This window comes from Enhydra lutris, unplaced genomic scaffold, assembly GCF_002288905.1.
Source record: "Enhydra lutris kenyoni isolate GAN:26980312 unplaced genomic scaffold, ASM228890v2 scaffoldscaffold8, whole genome shotgun sequence".
Lineage (NCBI taxonomy): Eukaryota > Metazoa > Chordata > Mammalia > Carnivora > Mustelidae > Enhydra > Enhydra lutris.
In genome coordinates, this window is record NW_019154092.1 from 7,878,994 (window position 1) to 7,897,711 (window position 18,718).

Here is an 18,718-nt window from a genome sequence, read left to right on the forward strand (position 1 = left end):
ATAAGAGACTTTGGATTCATTCATTCATGCATTTATTGTGAGAGAGAGAGAGTGTGTATGCACGTGGGGGCCCGGGCAGAGGGATGCGGAGGTAGAGAATTTTAAGCAGACTCTATCCCGAGTGGAGGCAGAGGCGGGGCTCCATCCCAGGACCCTGAGGTCACCACCTGAGCAGAAACCAAGAGCGGGAGGCTTTAACTGGCAGCGCCACCCAGACGCCCTGGGACTTTGGTCTCTGCCAGATTACCTGGGCTAAGATAACGCAAAAGGTACACCAGGTGGATAGAGGTGGAGCCGTCTGAAAAAGGAAGACTTGCTTTCTTGGAGAGACGTTCACCACCTTGCCTCTGGGCCCCCTTGCTTTAACCATCCACCCTGCTCTGCCTCCCCCCGGGGTTTTCAGCAAGTTCCAGGGTCTGGCCTTTGTTTAGAGCCGTGTTCCAATGTTCGTCATGCAAATGTGGTTTTGCTTCAAATAAGATTTCAAGTGTATTTGCTGCTTCACAGATGCTTTGAAGCATCTGTGCATCGTGCAAACCTCGTTTTGGGAACCTCATGAATTCTGAAATGGGTCATGCTGTTACACAAGGGAGCTTGTCAAAACCTCTTTTGTACTCCTACTTCCAACTTTTTTTTTTTTGCCATTTGCCAATATCTAAGTTTTAAGTAATTTTCCAGCTACTGAATAGAGTTTCTTTTTCTTGACCTACAAATAGGCAACTGGAAAGGATGCTTGAGCAAGGACTTCTCAGTCATAAGATACCCCCACCACCACCACCCCCCTACCACACTTTGATACTCTGGCTACCTAGCATAACCAGAGTTACTCTTCTGTGCATGCCTTTCATTTGGCACACAGAAAATCACAGGTCATGCCAGGAGACACATAGAATTCTTTTTGAGGAAGTAAAATATTCCCCAAATGGTAACCGTCAGAGCTGACTGAATTCAAACAAAGCAGCATTCCAGGCCATGCAACCATGTGTGGGCTGCAGGGTGACCCCTGACCACCCACCGGGGTGGGAACCGCTCCCCTCTGCTGCATGCAGGCCACCAGGACACACCGTTCGCCGGCCTTCCTAACCCACCTGTACTGGGCAGGTTGGATTCCAGAACCTTCCAACTACAAACACATGCAGGTGATCAGGCACCACGGGGAGTGGTTCACCCAGGCTGAGGCTTGTATCCATTTGTGATTTCTACCATCCCAACATGGTCTGCAGTTTTACATATTTATTTTCTGAAGGAATGTCACAGATCTCATCCCAAGAAGAAGCTCACCCCCCTAGTTGAGGATCACTGCTTTAGGGAGCAGCAAAGAAAATCTAGGGTATTGGAGAGGGGAAGGGAGGGGAGGGGAGGGAGAGGTGGAGGAGGAGGAGGAGGACTAGAGTATGGATGACTTACTTTCTCAAATGAGTCAAATCCTGAAGGACATGGTCTTCCAAAGGAAAACTGGTATTAGAGTCAAACTCAGTGTTTTAAAATAAGCATTACAATTTTTTTTCATATGAATGCTTGTAAACATTGTAAACATTCGCTGGGTCAAAATCCTCATCACCTGAGTCAGAGGCGGCTGTTGTAACAGAACACCAGAGAATGGGTGGCTTAAACAACAAGCATTCATTTCTCAGGGTTTTGAGGGCTGGAAGTTGAAGATCAAAGTGCTTGCAGATTCCTCGTGTGTGTGTGTGTATTGGGGGGGGGGGGGGCGCTCTCTGGTTTGGAGGGGCCCCCCCCCATCCTGCTGCGTTGTGACCCGGCCCTGGAGAGCTGAGGGGTGGTCCTTTTCCCCCTTCCTCCTCTTATAACGAGGCTAACTAATCCCATCACAGGGGCCCCACCCTCATGACCTCATCTAAACCTAATCCCCTCCCAACGCCCCACCCTCTATTAGCATCCCACTGTGGGTTAGAGCTCTAACAATCGAAATTTGGGAGACTTCTTAAAGGGAAACAATCAGGTATTTCGCGGGTGGGCAAATTGTGGCTTCCATTCCTATTTATTTTCCTTTGGGAAAATCTGCCTTTTTGAGACCCCCCCTGCCCCACCAGAGAGGTCTGAGGCACGTGGTGCGTGAGATGAGCTCTCCAGATGGCACAGGGACGCAGCTCCTTCCGCCAAGGAGACACATTGGGCATTCTCCAACTCGGTTTCACCCACTCGTGTCTCCGTCTCCTGCCCATGAGCTGGGTTCTCTGGGACAAACATACAGCAAACTCCCAGCTGTCTGGGAGCCCTGTGGCCCAGGCATTGCTCAGCTCCCTCGTACTTTTAAAAAGTTGTTAGCCCTTGGACCCCGCACTCCCTCACGTGTAGAGGACTTGGTTCCAGCAGCGGTAGAGGAGAGCCAACCAACCCAAGGGTCTTGGGATGAAACCCAAAGAATTATACCACGAGAGGGTACATTTCTTTTTGAAGACTCACATGTTTATTTTTCAAACACAGAATTTTCCATCCTATTCTGTAACATATCTATGTTTATTTAAATACGAAAGCCAAGCACCTGGGTGGCTCGGTGGTGACGTGTCTGCCTTCCGCTCAGGTTGTGATCCCAGGGTCCTGGGATGGAGCCTGGCATCAGGCTCCCTCCTTGAGGGGTGTGGGGGTGTGTGGGGTGGGGGCTGCTTCTCCCTCTCCCAGTCCTCCCCTTTGTGTTCCCTCTCTCTCTCTGTCAAATAAAATAATAAAATCTTTTTAAAAAGGTAAAATATAAATAAATAAATACTAAAGTCATGTCTTAAATCACTTCTCATGAAATAAAGTTCATGTTCCACATTCTGCCTCTGGCTCAGAGAACTGCCTGGCCTGGCGCAGCAGCCCTGGGTGCATGTAACTTTGAGAAGCGTGACTCAGGTCGGACTGCCAGCCAGGTGCTTCCCAAGATGCTCCTGGGCGGTTGGTGATGTCAGTACACAATGGCCCTTAAAGACATCCCCCCACTAATTCCCCGTGACTATTACCTTCTGTGGAAGAGAGAATTTGCAGGTTAGAGTGAGTTCGGTGTCTTGAGATGATTCTGGATTATCTGGGTGGACCAATGTCATCTCAGAGTTTTGTTTGTTTGTTTGTTTTTTAAAGATTTTATTTATTTATTTGACAGACAGATCACAACTAGGCAGAGCGGCAGGCAGAGAGAGAGTGGGAAGCAGGCTCCCCGCTGAGCAGAGAGCCCGATGCCGGGCTTGATCCCTGGACCCTGAGATCATGACCTGAGTTGAAGGCAGAGGCTTTAACCCACTGAGCCACCCAGGTGCCCCTCAGAGTTCTTATAAGAGGGAAGCAGGAGAGGGTCAAGAACATTGGAGAAGCCAGAGTTTGGAGTGATGCCCTTCAAAGCTAAAGGAGGGACCGCAAGCCAAGGAATATGGGCAGCCACTGGGAGCTGAAAGAGGTGAGGAAATGGATTCTCCCCTCTGAGCCTCCGGAACGAAACTGCCCTGTTGAAATTTTGGTATTAGCCCAATAAAATTATTTTTGAATTTCTGACCTCCAGAAGTCTAAGAACAAATTTATGTTGTTTTAAGCCACTGAGTTTATAGTGGTGATTTAAGAAAAGCAATAAAAAACTATTACGGTTGGTTCACTTGGGGGGTGCAGTCGGTTAGCTCCTGACTCTTGATTTCAGCTCAGGTCTTGATCTCAGGGTCCTGGGATTGAGCCCGGCACTGGGCTCCTCGCTCAGTACGGAGTCTGCTGAAGATTCTCTCCCCGTGCCTCTGCCCCTCCACATGCCCTCTTGCTCACGCGCTCTCTCAAATAAATAAATCTTTTTTTTTTTTAATTTATTTGACAGACAGATCACGAGTAGGCAGAGAGGCAGGCAGAGAGAGAGGAGGAGGCAGGCTCCCTGCTGAGCAGAGAGCCCGATGCGGGACTCGATCCCAGGACCCTGAGATCATGACCTGAGCTGAAGGCAGAGGCTTTAACCACTGAGCCACCCAGGCGCCCCTCAAATAAATAAATCTTAAAAAAAAAAATTGACTGTTGCTATTAAAGACAAGAAATCCTCGTTTATATATTCATTCCTGTATGCATTGCTAAGTGAATGAGGAAAATAGCACCAGCTTTCATTGGTTATGCACTTGTAAAAGTGCATTTTCCCAATTCATAAGGGAGAATGCACTTCATGGGTGCTCCTTTGATTCCATTTTACAGTCCCTGTCTGCTTAATGGCCTGACCTCATCCATCCTTTCCTTAAAGGACAGTTAGTGAGCAAAGAAAAGAAGAAGCAACGATGGTCGTCCAGTCAGTAATGATGTAAAGTAAAGTCAGTAATGATGACATTCTTCTCAACTGGCAAGAGTGTCTATGCGGAGACACTTGGTCAAGAAGAGCAGAGGAGGGGCGCCTGGTTGGCTCAGATGGTTAAGCGTCTGCCTTCAGCCCAGTCATGATCCCAGGGTCCTGGGATCGAGCCCCAAGTCAGGCTCCCTGCTAGGTGGGGAGCCTGCTTCTCCCTCTCCCTCTGCCCCCACCGTTGCACATGCCCTCTCTCTCTCTCTCTCAAATGAATAAATAAAATAAATAAATAAAATCTTAAAAAAGAGGATAATGACCCAGAGTGACTGTCTTAGCGGGCTTTGCCACTCAGCAGGAGTTAAGGGGGTCTCCTGGGTCCATTCTTGCTGCTGTAACCATGGCAAACTGGGCTGGGTGGGCGGGGAGTTTGTTATAAACAACAGACATTTCTTCTCTCAGTCCTAGAGGCCAGAAGTCCGAGATCAGGATGCCAGTGTGGTCAGGTTCTGGTGACCACCCTCTTCTGGGTTACAGATTCTCACTTCTCCTTGTGTCCTCACATGGCAGAGAGAGAGAGTTTTGAGGTCTCTTTTGTAAGGACACTAATCCTATATTTGTGAGGGGGTTAGAGAGGGTGATGATCATCCTTATCCCCTCCCAAAGGTCCCATCTCCTGACACCATCACATTGGGGGTTAGGATTTCAACATATACATTTGGGCAGGGAGACACAGACATTCTTTTTGGTGTGGGGGGAGCCTGACCTCTGACTCCAGTCTCATTCCTGGTTTCTCTAATTCCTCTTGGAATAATATAACTGATTCATCATAGGGAACTTTCATCTTGTTTTCATTTATAGGAACAAAAATTTCAAGGAAAAGGTGAAATAAAGCAAAATTTTGTAGTATATGGCTAATTTTAAGTGTGCTTTTCAACAAGTTGAAATGTTTATTATTTAAAAATTATCACAATGGAACTTTTCAAATGTCTCTGAAAATAGAAAGAATGGTGTACCCCCCACCATGTACCCATCACCCAGCTTTAATAATGATCAATACATGACTGATCCTACTTCATCCCCCCCAATCAGCCCTGAGTATTTAAAGCAATTCCAGACACCATATCATTTCATCAGTAAATACTCAAGTGATTATTTTAGAGTTTAGTTGATGTAAACAGCACAAAATTCAAAAGGTAGGAAGCAAAGCTGGAAAGAAGGAAGTCATGGTGGTCCCCTGTCCCTGTCCCATCAAGCCCTGCTCCCAGAGGCAGTGACTATAACTAGTTTCTAACTACAGTTGACCCATGAACACAGGGGTTGAGTCCTTGGTCCCACACACAGTCAATGATTCACATATAACTTTGGACTCTGCCGGAACCTAACCACTAATACCTACTGTTGACTGGAAGCCTTTCTGAGAACATAACAGTCAATTAACATAAATTGTGTATATGTATTACACACTGTGCTCTTATAATAAAGTAAGCTAGAGAAGAGAATCTGTTGTTAAGAAAATCATAAGGAGGGGTGCCTGGGTAGCTCAGTAGGCTGAGTGTCTGACTCTTGATTTTGGCTTGGGACGTGATCTCATGGGTGGTTGGGATCAGCCCCCACTTGGACTTCGTGCTCAGTGGGGAGGCTGCTTGAGGATTCTCTCCCTCTCCCTCTGCTCCTCCCTCCACTCATGCAAATGCTCTCTCTCTTTCTCTCTCTTGATCTCTCAAATAAGTAAATAAATCTTAAAAAAAAAAAAAGAAAATCATAAGGAAAATACATTTACAGTACTGTATGGTATTTATTGAACAAAATCTGCATATTTAAGTGAGTAGATCCAGTCTGTGTCGTTCAAGCATCAATAGTAGCTTCTAAATGGAGGCACCACTTAGTCCTGCAAAAAGGAGATTTCTCCTGAGAAACTGGCATCTGAATAGACAGATCAAGCTATCAGTGTATTTCAATGATGGTACTTCTGGTAAGAATAGTTAGATTGGATTACATTCTGAACACATTATAGATCAATTAATATCTGTGGCTTGATTGATCCTGGAGCTAATGATGGCTGTTATCCAAAATTCAGTTCGTAGGACCCCTGGGTGGCTCAGTGGGTTAAGCCTCTGCCTTCAACTCGGGTCATGATCTCGGGGTCCTGGGATCGAGCCCCGCATTGGGCTCTCTGCTCAGGGGGGAGCCTGTTTCCTCCTCTCTCTCTCTGCCTGCTTCTCTGCCTACTTGTGATCTCTGTTAAATAAATAAATAAAATCTAAAAAAAATTCAGTTTGTATTTATTTTTTAAGATTTACTTATTTATTTGAGAGAGAGAGAGTGAGTGGTGGGGAGGAGCAGAGGGAGAGAGAGAGAGAATCTTAAGCAGAGTCTGCGCTGAACGTGGAGCCTGACACGGGGCTTGATCTCACGGCCCCGAGATCACGACCTAGCCAAAACCAAGAGTCACATATAACCAACTGCGCCACCCAGGAGCCCCAAAACTCAGTTTTTAAAGCACCCATCTTGCATCACTCTATCTTGGCCACACATAGAACATAAGAACTAGAAGGGCCGCTAGCACTAATTTAGTTGAGCCCCGGGAGATGAGAGAATTAAGACCAGGGAAGTCAAGCTGGTAGCAGAGAATTAGAACATCATTCTCTTGCATCCAGGGCTCTGTCCACTGTGTCCTAAATCCTTCCCCAGCCTGTCCATGTTGGAGCACATCTAGCTCCCATCACCATTAACCATAATGAAGGGCAGATGCTGTGTTCTTGCAAATTTGCCCTTGGAGAAGGAGTCCTTATGGTGTTTGATGCAACAGCCAGAGCTGGTCACAGAATATTCTTCCCAGGATTCAAGACACTCTCAGACAGAAACCAGGCAGCAAAATATTGCCCAAGGCCCACAACAGACTCTGCAGCTTTTTTGCTCACTGCACGCGGGCTGCCTGAAGATCAGAATGCGTGGGGTGCAGGGGGGCTCAGTGGGTTAAGCCTCTGCCTTCGGCTCAGGTCATGATCCCAGGGTCCTGGGATCGAGCCCCGCATCGGGCTCTCTGCTCAGCAGGGAGCCTGCTTCCCCATCTCTCTCTGCCTGCCTCTCTGCCTGCTTATTGGTCTCCCTCTCTCTCTGCGTCAAATAAATAAATAAAATCTTTAAAAAAAAAAAAAGATCAGAATGCGCTTGTGCAGCCTCAAACAGTTCCCCAAGTTGCCTGACATCTAACAGTTCATGTGTTCCTCCTCCTTTAAGGTCAATAATTATAACCCTGGCTTTACATAAAAGAGAGTAAGGTTCAGGCATCCTAAGTGACCAGCCCAAGGACGTGTCATCAGCAAGGGGCAAAACCTGCACTTAAATGTTGGCTTGTGGCCCCCAGCACAGTTCTCTACCTTCACCGTAGGCTCGGATACAAAATGGGGGAAATGTCTCTATTGAAGGAGAACGTACAACACTCGGCCACTGTTTCGGAAGCCCAGAAGCACGGTTATGTGTTTGTCTTGGCACCAACTTCAACTGAGTAATTTTGGAAAGGGCAATTCCGGCAGAGGGCAAACTGGGAGTGTGGGGGATTGTAAGCAGTTTGTATTTCTGGAGCAGGGAGATGGGAGCCAGGCAGCAGGAGTCAGCTCACGGAGGAGGGCTTTATATACCACGGGGACCTTGGATTTTGCCCTCTCACTAGCAGATGAGAAGTCACTGAGGACTTTAAGCAAGGAGTAACAGGGAAATATTTGCATTTTGAAAGGTCAGTTGGTGGCCACGAGCAAGATGAAGGATTGGTGCCAGGACCAGGGACAGAAGGATCAGCCAGCAGGCTGCACATTGGCCAAATGAGACAGGGTGAGAAGTTGCGGTGGGAAGGAACACCGGGGCCCCAAGGTCCAAGTCACAGAGTCCATGAGAAAGGTGAATTTATTTCCACCCTAACATTGCAGGATGTGGTACTGTTCTGGGGGCTTAACTTTTATTGAAAAAAAAAGAACCCTGAAGACATAGTGAACATATGACAAAATGCGTGGGTTTTGAGTGTTCAGCCCAATGAGTTTTTTCTTCTGTTTTTTAATTCAAATTCAATTTAATTAATATATAGTGTATTATGAGTTTCAGGGGTAGAATTTAGTGATTCATCAAGTGCTCTCCTTAATGCCCAACACCCAGTTACCCCATTCTCCCACCCACCTCCCCTCCTGCAACCCTCAGTTTTTTCCCTAGGGGTGACTCTCTTATGGTTTGCCTCCCTCTCTCTCTCTTTTTTTTTTAATTTTTTCCCTCCCTTCCCCTATGTGCATCTGTTTTGTTTCTTAAATTCCACATATGAGTGAGATCATATGGTATTTGTCTTCCCCCGACTGACTTATTTCGCTCAGCATCATATCCTCCAGCTCTACCCACGCCATTGCAAATGGCAAGATTTCACTCCTTTTGATCAGCCCAGTGAGTTCTGACCACCGTGTAACCCTTGTGTGGCCGCAAGAATGGCGGCTGACAGGTAACTCCGGCTGCAGAGTGTGAGAAGAGAGCCACGTTTTTCTTTCTTGTTTCCCTACCACAACCTAAGACACATTGTCAATGGAACAATGCCGGCATTACAGCCTTCCGATTTCTTTCTTGTCCCCAGGTTTCTGGATGACCTCAGGGAAAACGAAGAGAGAAGGGAGAGAGGCAAACCCCGGTTGAGCACCACGGAAACTGCATGCCGGGTGGTGACAAGTGTCACTGCATTCACCCTCCCGACGGCAGCCTGACCACCAAACCACGACACAGGAATGATGGTGCCTGAGAGGCTGTCTGTGTTCTGAGACAAAGCCAGTGGCTAGAGGTCAGACACAATGGACATTTCTCAGTGTTCACCCATGAGTGCTCCTGGCAAGGACCTCGAAACAGTGACAGCACTCATCACCTCCCCTAAGCGCAGAGATGGGGATGGAGCTTGGCCCAGGTCCGCCAAGGAACAGACGCCACCACCATCCAGCTCAGGGGAGGAACTCCGCGGAGTGGTGGAGGGCTCCGAGGGTTCAAGATACAGCCAGTGCCTTCACGTGGGACCTGAAATGCCAGGGCTCCCCGGGGTAGGGTCCTTAGGTCCCCGGCTGCAGTGGGGCTAACACCCCTTCTGGCTGTAGCTGCCATGGAAAAACACTTCAGGAACAGTTCAAAGCCATAGGAGCATGAAAGTGATAGGCAGAAGGTAACTGAAGTTGTTGAAATGGCCTGCATTTCTTGTTTCTTGATAGCCCTGGGAGATGGTTCAACGGCAGGGTGGTCTTCGCTCGAGTTAAACCGAAGAGCTCAGCTTTTCAGTTTTTTTATCTTGATGACAGATGTGCTCCTTTTAAAATGTCACAGAATAAGCAGAACTCTAAACGATGCTGCCTGCTTTTCTGTGGCTCATTCTCAGGACCTTTTGACAGTTCCAATATGTCTGTGCTCTTGAGAAATGGATTTGGGACAGAGAAAGTGAGAGCCGTCGCTGGAACTCACCGAGGGTCTGCTGGAAAGGCGTAAATGCCCAAGGGCCGGGGCTGGCGCGGCTCCAGGGAAGGCGGCTGGGAGACAATGCCTCTGGACTTCGCAGTGGGTTTCTGTGCAGAGACTTGTTTGGCCGGATAGCAACATGTTGGACTGTGCTTTTTGATGACAACTGTTCAGAAGTCTGGTTACCTTGCAAGGAAATTCTATGACGTTTCAGTGATATTTAGAAGACTTCTCACAACACATTGTCAAGTTAAAAATAACAGTTCAGGGGCTCCTGGGTGGCTCGATCGTTAAGCATCTGCCTTCGGCTCAGGTCATGATCTCAGGGTCCTGGGATCCCTGTTTCCCCTGTTTCCCCCTCACCCACTCCCCCTGCTTGTGCTCCCTCTGTCGCTGTGTCTCTCTCTCTCTCTCTGTCAAATAAATAAATAAATAAAATCTCAAAAAAAATAAAATAAAAAATAAAAATAACAGTTCATTCTGACTCAGTTTTGTCCATTTGTGGGGAGAAAACGACTGGGAGGGCATTGTATTACTTAGGATGTGGGAATATAAAGAACAGAGACTCACCAAGATTGCTCAACAAACAAACAAACAAACAAACAAAAACAAAAACCAAGTTCCTTGCAAGGAAACACCTGCACCCATACATAAGCAAAGCTGGGAAACAGTAAGAGTGAGGATTATTCTGGAATCAAGGCAGGTCCAAAGGGCTCAGCCACAGAAGCCGAACCTCTGGAAGCTTTGCTTTGCAGTTGTGACTGGTCAGCTTCCTCACGCACGCTCTCCCGTAGTTTCTCACCTTCTCACACTTTCTCCTTACATTTTCTGTTTTTCCACAATTCGGGCTTGCAAAGGACCCATCAGGGCTGCACTGTTCCTCCTCGTGTGATTCTTGCAGCCAGGTCCCCTCTGGTAGCCACCAGTCTGTCTGCAGCTGCTGGTTCTAATACCCAGGAGAGGAGAGCTCTTTGGCCCACCCTGTCTGTGCCCAGCCCATGGAAACCAGCCTGCATCGGGCTACCTGGGCTCCTGGTCCCCGTACAAGGATCGAGCTAATGTGCATGACTTTGATTTAGCTCCTCAGCACTGTGTCCAGTGGGGCAACGAAGGTGCAATCAGACCAGACACACGACACATTGAGTGAACCGAAAGGCGAATGATCGGGAAGGGTACCACCCCGCGCTGGTGATGGAACACCCTTCCTGGGAGCGTGGACAGGCTCTGCGCCCACTCGCGTTGCCTGCCCCACGCGTCCCGCAGAACGTGCAGAGACCTTGGGCAGCTCGCAGTTGTCTTCCACCACGGCTAGTCTGGGCTTGCGGAACCCAGAGGAGAATCCCCAGCCTTCCCTGCCAGGCCTATCTGCTCAGTTTCCCTATTTTCCAGCAGGAAAGCTGAATTTGAGGACGACTGAACCGTGAGTTGTTTTTTCAATCTGTTTTATGAGCCCTTAATCATCAGGAAAATCGAGCATTAAAAAGAAAAGTGCATGTTTATTTTTCTTTTTGTCGAGACCTCAAAAACAGAAGAGGGATGGGAGAAATGACAAAAAGCCATGGCGGTCAGGTGATCCACGTGCAGGAGACGTGCCTCTTTGCGGAAGTGGGCACGCCTCGTTCTGCCCACTAGACTCCTATGCAGCCGCAGGGAAAGGCAGGGGGGCTCTTCTGTCTGAATTTTGTCTCCAGAACTGCCCAACACCTGCACCTCTTGAATTTCATTCAAGATTCCTAATCAATAAGAGAATGTGTTCTTTGTGGCTGGCATCCTGCCACTAGCCCCAAGAATCATTTGAGAGTCTGTACTCCGGGCCCTTCTGGAGGGAGTTCTTTGTTTGAAGCTCTGTACTTGCCTAAAAAGGTCCCTTGGAGGAAATCTGGTATGTCTATTCAGAACGACTCACAAAAGGGAGAGTAGTAAACACTCTGAGTGACAAGGTTTGCTTTAATAAATTAACAATTACCTTAAAATGATTACACTCTTGTGTTTCCTCCTCCCCACCCTGGGGGTTCTGGGTCTGGTCAAATGTACCGAGCGCTTTGTGAAACTGGCAATAGCGGGGAAATTCCAAGTCAAGAATGTGACGGAGGCCCCTTTGTTGGGGCAGGAGGGACTGACTGGGGAGGTAGAAAAGCCCTAAAGAGGCAGTCATCTCATAGATTATAAATGAAGCAACAGATGCGATCTACTGCTTAGCGTGTTTTATGGGACCACAAATACATTCTTCTTAAAGATCCTTCTCCTGGAATTTTAAAATGAAGGTGTGGGGTTTCTAGCTGGTGTTTTTGTTGATTCTGATTAGTTTAAGGAAGTGGAACATAGCTGTTTAAATGCATGTTAGGGACTGAATTTATACTCCTGACCGCCTCTGTAAGGACAAAGAAGTAAATCCCATGATAGTAAAAGGCACGAACCACATGACTACCAGCCGTAAAATCTTACTGCTCAAATCTTGGATCCTATCTGGAAATGATTTATTGAATTTGAGAGCTGAAAATACTTCATTATCCAAAACACGGTTAGATCAACAGGTGGAGTCTATCAGTTATAATCAAGACTCCTTAGGTTAACATTTTTATCAGAGACTCTGGGTATCTAGTCACTCATAGAGACTTACTATTTTTTTTCTGCAAAATGGACATTTTTAGGAAAAATATCTGTCTTTTTAAAATTAAAATTTTATTTATTTATTTTTTAAAAAGATTTTATTTATTTATTTGACAGAGAGAGAGATCACAAGTAGGCAGAGGGGCAGGCAGAGAGAGGGGGGGGAAGCAGGCTCCCTGCTGAGCAGAGAGCCCAATGTGGGGCTCCATCCCAGGACCCTGAGATCTTGACCCGAGCCGAAGGCACTGAGCCACCCAGGCACCCCTTAAAATTTAAATTTTATTTAAGGTAATACATCCACATGGCTCACAATTAAAAGGTGAAAACGGCATAAAGTGAAAGTCTCTTCCTACCCTGTCCCTCCGCCTCTCATCTCCCCTCCCTGGAGGCAGCCAATGTTTTCATTTCTCTGGATATTCCTTCCTCAGGCACTTATTTGCATACAGGCTAATATGTACATAAATTTTTCTGTTTTACACAAACTGTAGAATATTATACATAATTCTACACTTTGCTATTGTCTGTTAACAATGTATCTTACACAGTCCCCACTGTTCTGCACCACTATTCCATTATAAGAATGGACCATCGCTCAATCACTTACCTCTGTTCAACACTTAGGTCCAAGACTTTGCATTACAATGTTGAGTGGATGCCCTTGTGAGTAGTTTCTGTAGGACACATGGCTGGATAGATGCAGATCTGCCAGCTGGGCCCCTCCCCAGCAGAGAGACCGTGGAAAACCACATGACCCATGATTGGTTTCCTGCAGTCTTTCAGTGTTAGGTGTTATACAATTCTTTGAACATTGCAGAACTCTTTGAACATTTTGTAGCTGAAAAATATTGATCATTGTCAATTTTGATACATCCAACCGGTATTTCCATGCTTTTATGTGTTCGTATTCTAATTTGCATCTCTCATTTTGAGAGAGGTTAAGAATCTTCCATAGTCATTGGCATTTCCTTTTCTTTGAATAGTCCATTTATATACTTCAATTATTTTATTATCAGGTTGTAATTCTTTTTCTTACAGACATAAAAAAATTTTTTTCCAACGTATCAGGTCTTTTTCACTGTTCATAATTTTTTTTTTTAAATCCCCATATTCACATTTTGGCTTTGTAGTAAAATGCATCAGTCTTCCCTTTACTAGCTGTAAAACTTTAAAATTGTAATTAAAATGGCCTTTCCTACCCTAAGATTAAAAAATAATTTTCTTTTTAGGGGTAATTTTGTAGTTTAATTTTATTGTATTTAAATCTTTGATATGTAGTGTATTTCTGTATAAGGTATGAGGTATGATTTCAGTTTTATTTTTTCTCAGATGGCTAATACTATGGAAGGAAAGTTTGTGTCCTTCGCAAAGTTTATGTTAAAGCCCTAACTAGTCTTCAGCGTGATGGTATTGGAGGTGGGGCTTTTGGAAAGCAGTTGGGTTTAGGTAAGGTCTTGGGAGTACAGTTCCCATGATGAGATCAGTGTTCTTATAAAAGAAAGAAAGAGACAGAGATCTCATTCTCTGTGTGTACACACCAAAGAAAGTTCATGTGAGCATGGGTCATTGTGACCTGGAAGAAGGCGCTTGCCGAGAACTTGACCCCGCTGGCACCCTGATTTCAGACTTCCCAGCCTCTAGAATGATGAGAAATAAATGTTTATTTTATTTTACTTTTTTACGATTTTATTTATTTGTTTGAGACAGAGGGGGGCACAAGTGAGGAGGAGAGGGAGAGGGAGAAGCAGACTCCCTGCTGAGCAGGGAGCCCACTGTGGGTCTTGATCCCAGGACCCTGAGATCATGACCTGAGCTGAAGGCAGACACTTAACGACTGAGCCACGCAGGCGCCCTGAGAAATAAATGCTTATTGTTTATGACAACCCATCTGTGGTATTTGTTATAACAAGCTGAGCTAAGTTACCCAGTTGTTCCCACATTTATCTAATAACAATTTCGCACTAGTATGTAACACCATCTTTATCTTATACTTTACATTTTGTGCATTTAGGACTATTTCAGGCATATCCATACCATAGATATGTATGAGAATATGCTAGTACCACAGTGTTTTAATTACTATACCATTTATAACATGTTTTAATATCCCTGACCTGATTTTAAGTACATTTCATAAGCAATTTAGTATTGGTGTTTTTTGATGCAAGCAAAAGAAACAGATTCTTTTTTTTTTTTTTTTTTTAAGAGAGAGAGAGGGAGAGCATGTAACTGGGGGGCAGGAGGGGCCGAGGGAGAGGGAAAATCCTGCAGCTCCACTCCTAGTGTGCAGAGTGCAATGCAGGCCTCCATTTCATGACTCTGAGATCATGACTTGAACTAAAATCAAGAGTTGGATGCTTAACCAACTGAGCCACCCAGGCACCCCCAACAGAAACATTCTTAAGCAAGGAAAAGCTTTTAACTGGAAGGTTGTTGGGGTAGATCTCAAAATCAAAGGAATCAAACTGGGAAGTGTAGGAAGTAGGTCAACTCCAGAGAATTCCATTGGTAGAGCTTCTCTCCAAGTGGTCCCATGAATGCAACTTAGGTTCTTGGTCACTATCTTCAAATTCCAAATTCTTTTTTTTTTTTCTTTAAGATTTTATTTATTTATTTGACAGACAGAGATTACAAGTAGGCGGAGAGGCAGGTAGAGAGAGGAGGAAGCAGGCTCTCCGTGGAGCAGAGAGCCCGATGTGGGGCTCAAATCCAGGACCCTGGGATCATGACCTGAGCTGAAGGCAGAAGCCTTAAACCACTGAGCCACCCAGGCGCCCTCAAATTCCAAATTCTTGAGCAAGAGATGGGGTGTTTTGCTGGATCAACACAGAAGAGGCCACAGTGAAAAGGTCATGGTGAGAAGGAAGTTGTCCCAGTTAATGTGTCTATTACACATCTGAATTCTTGATATCATGCTTCTAAGTCCTTTCTAAATATACATTTCTATATTGAAAAGTAAATGTTCAGATCAGTGGTCTAAGATGGCAGAGGAGTAGGAGACCTAAATTTTGTCTGGTCCCAGGAATTCAGCTAGCTAGCTATCAAATGGTTCTGAACACCTACAAACTCAACAGGAGATCAAAGAAAAGAATAGCAGCAACCCTATGAACAGAAAAGTGGCCTGTTTCTGGAAGGTAGGACATGTGGAGAAGTGAATCCGAGGTGATATTTGGAAAGAGAGACTGTGGGGTGAGGGAACCTCCATCACCAGGCTATTGGCAAGTGATAGAGCAGAGGAGCACAAAATTGGAACTCTTAGAAGTCCACTCCACTGAGGGACGTCCTTCTGGTGGCTAAGCAGGGGTGGGGGTTGGGGGGGGGTGGAACCCTTGCTGGGACAGCGTGGTCTCAAAACTCTCAGGGTCACAGGAAGACTGAGGGTGCCTGAGTGCAACGGAGCTCCCAGATATTGGAGCAGGGAAGCCACTGCAAAGATGGAGCCCAGGAGTGGGCTCTCAGCTCAGGGTTGCCATAAACCATCATCTGTGCCACAGTCAGGCCATTTCTCTTCAAGCAAGGACTCAAAAAGTGGCAGATCTGGGGAGACTCCCCTTCCTTCCCAGGGAGGAGTGGTGTGGGAGCATACTGCAGGGATCTCCTGGGTTTGGAAACTCCAAACAGGGTCATATGCCAGTGATAGAAGTGCTTAGTCACAGGCCTGATGAGCTCAGAGTGCGGCCGGAGATCACGGAGATGGGAGGGATTGACCGCTTCTCTCCGAGGGCGCACTGAGGAGAGGGGCCTCAAGTTCTCAGCTCCTGTGGGGTAGAGATTGGGAGGCTGTCATCTTCATTCCTGTCCTCCAAAGCTGTACAGAAAGTGTTCAGGGAACAAAAGCTCCCAAGAGCAAACCCAAGCAAATTACTTAGCCTGGCCCCTGGCAAGTGTGGTACAATTCCCTCTTGGGCAAAGACTTTTGAGAATCACTGCAACAGACCCCTCCCCCAGAAGATCAGCAAGAACTTCCAGCCAAGACCAAGTTTACTGGCCAATGAGAACTGCAAAATGCCAACACTAGGGGAATACAGCACAGGATTCATGGCTTTTTCTCCATTTTTTTCTTTTTTGAATTTTTCTTCCTTCGTTTTTCTATATATATATAGAAAAATGATATATATAGTCTTTAAAGTAACTTTGGGATGCAGTTTCTTCTAACAGACCAAAATACACCCAGAATCCAATGTATGGCTCTGTTCTATTGACCAGCCTGATCACATTATTTTTTTTTTCCCTTTTCTCCCTGGTTTAAGGTCTCTTCTGATTTTCTAAGTGTATATTTCTCTGGGGTCATTGTTACCCTTTTAGCATTTTGTTCTCTCATTTATCTACTCTTCTCTGGACAAAAAAAGAAAACTCACCTTAAAAAAGAGAACAAAAGGCAGTACTGACTGCCAGAGACCTAATCAATATGGACATTAGTAAGATATCAGAACTAGAGTTCAGAATAAGGATTATAAAGATACTAGCTGGCTTTCTGGATAAATAAAATCTAACCAGTCAAAATCAAAATGGCTACTAATGAGCTGCAATAAAAAATGGAGGCTCTTACTGCTAGGATAAAAGAGGCAGAAGAGAGAACTAGTGACATATAAGACCAAATGATGGAGAACAAAAAAGCTGAGAAAAAGAGATAAACAGTGTATGTACTGGATCACAAGGGGGGAATTCGAGATATAAGTGATACCATAAAGCATACCATAAAGCAAAACAATTTTAGAATAATCGGGATCCCAGAAGAAGAAGAAAGAGAGGGGGAAGAAGGTATATTGAAGCAAATTATTGTGAAGAACTTCTCTAATTTGGGGAAGGAAACAGGCATCAAAATCCAGAAGGTAGAGAGAACCTCCCTCAAAATCCATTAAAAAAAGGTCAACACCCTGACATTTAATAGTAAAATTTACAAATCACAGGAACAAATAGAAAATACTGAAAGTAGCTCAGGACAAGAGGTCTGTTGACCTTCAAGGGTAGAAATATTAGATTGGCAGCAGACCAATCCATGGAGACCCAGCAGGCCAGAAAGGACTGGCATGATATATTCAGGGTGCTGAATGAGAAAATACACAGCCAAGAATACTTTATCCAGCTGGGCTGTCAAAATAGAAGGAGTGAAAAAATCTTCCAGGACAAACAGAAACTAAAAGGATTTGTGATCACCACCCCAGCCCTATGAGAAATAGTGAAAGGGGTCCTCTAAGCGAAGAGAGAGCCCAAAGTAACAGACCAGAAAGGAACAGAGACAATATACAGTAACTGTCAATTTACAGTCAATATGATGACACTAAATTCATATCCTTCAATAGTTACCCTGAATGTAATGTGCTAAATGCCCCAATGAGAAGACACAGGGTATCAGATTGGGAAAAAAGCAAGACCCATAAATATGCTTTGTGCAGGAGACTCATTTTAGACCCAAAGACACCCCCAGATTTAAAGTGAGAAGGTGGAAAACCATTTATCATGCTAGTGGATATCAAAAGAAAGTGGGGGTGGCAATCCTTATATCGGACAAATTAGATTTTATTTTTTTTTAAAGATTTTATTTATTTATTTGACAGGATAGAGAGATCACAAGTAGTGAGAGAGGCAGGCAGAGAGAGAGAGGAGGAAACAGGCTCCCCACTGAGCAGAGAGCCCGATGCGGGGCTCGATCCCAGGACCCTGGGATCATGTCCTGAGCTGAAGGCAGAGGCTTTAACCCACTGAGCCACCCAGGCGCCCCAAATTAGATTTTAAACCAAAGACTATATGAGATGAGGAAGGATACTATATCATCTTAAACGGTCTTTCAAACAAGAAGATCTAACAATTGTAAATATTTATGATCCTAACATGGGAGCAGCCAATTATATATGCCAATTAATAACAAAATCAAAGAAACACATTGACAATAATACAATTATTGCAGAGGACTTTAACACCCCACTCACTGCAATGGACAGATCATCTAAGCAAAAGATCAACAAGGAAATAAGGGCTTTGAATGACACACTGGACCAGATGGACTACACAGATATATTCAGAACATTCTGTCCCAAAGCAACAGAACACACATTCTTCCGGAGTACACATGGAACGTTCCCCAGAATACATCACATCCTGGGTCACAAATCATGTCTCAACTAGTACCAAAAGATTTGGATTATTCCCTGCATATTTTCAGACCACAATGCTTATTGAAAGAAATTGAGGAAAACAGAAGGAAATGGAAAAACATTCCATGCTCATGGATTAGAAGAAGAAATATTGTTAAAACGTCATGCTGCAGAGCAATCTATATATTCAATGCAATCCCTATCAGAATACCATCAACTTTTTTCATAGAAATGGAAGAAATAGGGCGCCTGGGTGGCTCAGTGGGTTAAGCCGCTGCCTTCGGCTCAGGTCATGATCTCAGGGTCC